The sequence below is a fragment of the Pteropus vampyrus genome, unplaced genomic scaffold (genome assembly GCF_000151845.1).
Source record: "Pteropus vampyrus isolate Shadow unplaced genomic scaffold, Pvam_2.0 Scaffold186, whole genome shotgun sequence".
Taxonomy (NCBI): domain Eukaryota; kingdom Metazoa; phylum Chordata; class Mammalia; order Chiroptera; family Pteropodidae; genus Pteropus; species Pteropus vampyrus.
Window position 1 is genome coordinate 454,214 of NW_011888967.1, and position 3,458 is coordinate 457,671.

The window sequence follows — 3,458 nt, forward strand, 5'->3', positions numbered from 1 at the left end:
TTTTTTTTCACTTCTTTTTCTGACATTTCATTATTACAGTATAGGAACGCCATGGATTTTTGAATGTTGACTTTGTATCCAGAGACTTTACTGTATTTGCTTATTGTTTCTAGTAGTGTTCTTTGGAGTCTTTAGGGTTCTCTATAAAGAGAATCATGTCATCTGAAAATAGTAACAGTTTGTCCTATTCGTGTCCTATTTGGATGCCTTTTATATCTTTCTTTTGTCTGATTGCACTTGCTAGGATCTCCAATGTTACATTGAATAACAGTGGTGATAGTGGACAGTCTTGCCTTATTCCTGATCTTAGAGGGAAGGTTTTAGTTTTTCACCATTAAGTATTATGTTGGCTGAGGGTTTGTCATAGATGGCCTTTATTATGTTAAGGTACTTTCCTTCTATCCCAATTTTGTTAAATGGATGCTGTATCTTGTTGAAGGCTTTTTCTGCATCTGTTGATATGATCATATGATTCTTATTTTTTAATTTGTTTATGTGGTGTATCACATTAATCAATTTGCATATGTTGAGCCATCCCTGTGCCCCTGGGATGAAACCCACTTGATCGTGGCGTATGATCTTTTTAATATGTCGCTGTATTCGGTTCACTAGTATCTTTTTTAGGAATTTTTCATCTGTGTTCATGAGAGATATTGGTCTGTAGTTTCCTTTTTTTGTGTTATCTTTACCAGGTTTTGATATCAAGGTAATATTGACCTCATAAAACAAGTTAGGAAGTATTGCCTCCTCTTTGATTTTTGGAAGAGTTTGAAGAGAATAGGTATTAAATCTTCTTTGAATAATTGGTAGAATTCACTGGTGAAGACATCTGGTCCTAGAATTTTACTTTTTGGTAGATTTTTAATGATTGTTTCAATTTCTGTACTGCTGATTGGTCTATTTAGATTTTCCAGTTCAAGAATGAGAGTTTAGATGGTGTATGATAAACATCATGCTTTCTAACACCCTTTATCTATTTTGTGATACAGGGTATACTTGCAAGTTGTGATTTATTTTTCAATTCTTATTTATTCTTTCACAGTCTCTTTGCTAGTGATGTTTTTCTTTTCTCACCACTGACAGAATTTATAACTAAGGGTAAGTTATTTAAATTCCCTTGAATCAGTGTTTTCATTTATATAATAAAAATTTTAGAGTTGACATTCAACAAACTACTTATATTTCTAAGTTTGAAATACTGAAATGCAGACACTAACTCTTAAACATTTGTCTTTAAACAAAAAGGAGAGGGTGAATTTTGTGTCAGCTCAACTTTAAGTATCATCATGTCAAATTCCACACTGGAAAAAAATGTGCAAATGTGATTTTTAAGTATGAAAAATAGAAAACGTCATATTCTTACTTTCCAAATACTAAATATTTGAAAAGAAAATGCAATATAAAATCATAGAGCTTTCCAACAGTGAATTTAAATGCACACATTAAATTAGAAAAAAAATGATTACAATGAAACTGTTGACTCAAATGAATATCCATCACCTTTGTTAGATATCAAAAGAATCAAGGCAACACCAGAAAACAGACGAACATGTTGCTGTTCTAGTTGTTTTAGTCTGCTCAGGCTACAATTACAAAATACCGTAGACTGTGTGGCTTACACAAAGAAATTTATTTTCTTATGGTTTTGGTGGAGGGAAAGTCCAAGATCGAGGTTCCTGCAGCTGTCAGTTTCTGGTGAGAGCTCTTTCTGGCTTGCATATAGCTACGTTCTCCCTATGTCCTTACAAGGGAGGGAGAAAGAGCACCATCCCTATTGGATTAGGTCCCTACTCTTATGACCTTGTTTAACTATTATCACCTTCTTACGGACCCTATCTCTAAATACAGTCGCATTAGGAATTAAGACTTCTATATAGGAATTTGGAGGACACATTCAGTTGAGCACTAACAAATCCAAAATAAATAATTTACCTTCAACAAAATATTACATTCTGTATAATAAATGCTGGTACTTTTATGTCGTGAGAAAATAAATCTACATAAAATAGAGGGAATTCTACTGTCTTCTTAGTACAACTCTTTCCCTTTCTAATGCTCTCAATTATAGAATTATTGTATATTTTACTTTAAATATTTCTAATTTTAATATGATTCCAAGATAATTTGAAATAGACGTTTGGAGTTCTTTAAGGATAACTAGGTGGTTAGATGGTCTCCCTTGAGTAGAGTGAGAAATTCCTTGATCTAGACTGGTAAAATTTGCCTCTTCTTTGTGTCATTCCCACCTCTGACCTCTTTTGAGATTATCTTGGTAGGATGCCCGATGGGGTTGGCTTTGAGTGACGTGACCTTCAGCACTTCCTTAAACATGGACATAAAAAGGATCAGCTTCCAGCAGTTTAAAGTGCAGTCAAGCAAACTACAAAAAAAAAAAAAAAAAGACAGTTTAACTTTAAAAGCAATTTTACTCACAATTTCTAGTTTCCCTATAGGACTTATCACAGCCCAATTTAAAAGATTTCTGGATCATTCATTATCAGTTAACCAATTATTGGCTAGAATTAGTTTCCTGGCTTTCATCCTATTTCAAATAATGTAAAGGTTCCATTATGAAAAGATATGAATGGCTAACTTAATTTCCAAAACCATTATTTCTTTATTTTATTCAATATTGTTGGACTTATTTCTAATGAGCTTTGAAAAATAAAGGTCATTTATTGCTTCTACACACAGCTGTATTTTAAAAATAACCTAATTTATGATGTGGTTTCATTACTTTGATTTTTATTTAGTTTTCGCATCATAAATAGGAATCCTCTAAATACTGATGATATATTATCTTTCTACTTGATACAAAATAAGTTTTAAAAAGTTTTAATGTCCACACCTAAAACAGAGTATATTTTAACTTATACTTCTTTTTCTTTCTTATAAGTGGAATTATACACATTGTTTTAGCATGGCCATGTTTCTCTGCTCCTTCCTTTTTTTCTAATTTCAGAGCCCCTCCCTCTCCCCCTTAGATAACCCAATATTAACAACTTAGTATGTTTCATATATGCTTTTCTTCATATTTTAATAATCTTTTATAGACCATACATAAATATACCTACTCATACAGAGTTGGGTTTGATTATATTTTTATTTTTGTTTTTCATTACGCTGAACAACTCTGCACAAGTATCTTTTCTATATAAGCTCTTACAAATTGGTACATTTGCTTCTGCAGAATAGCTTTCTCTGAAAGCTATAACTTGTTAAAAAAAAACAGTAGATATTATCACATTCTTATTTTACAGATTAATATACTGAGATCTCTGGAACAGAAAAGCCTAAATAAGGTTAAATCACATTACAGTTAAATCAGTAATCTAAGACAGTAACTTTCACCTCAAATTCATACCAGCTTTAGGTTTTAGAGCATTTAAAATTTTTCTCAGGTTAAATTATTGTTATATTGACTTCTATTTCTTTTGTAACTAGAGAATTTCCTTTTT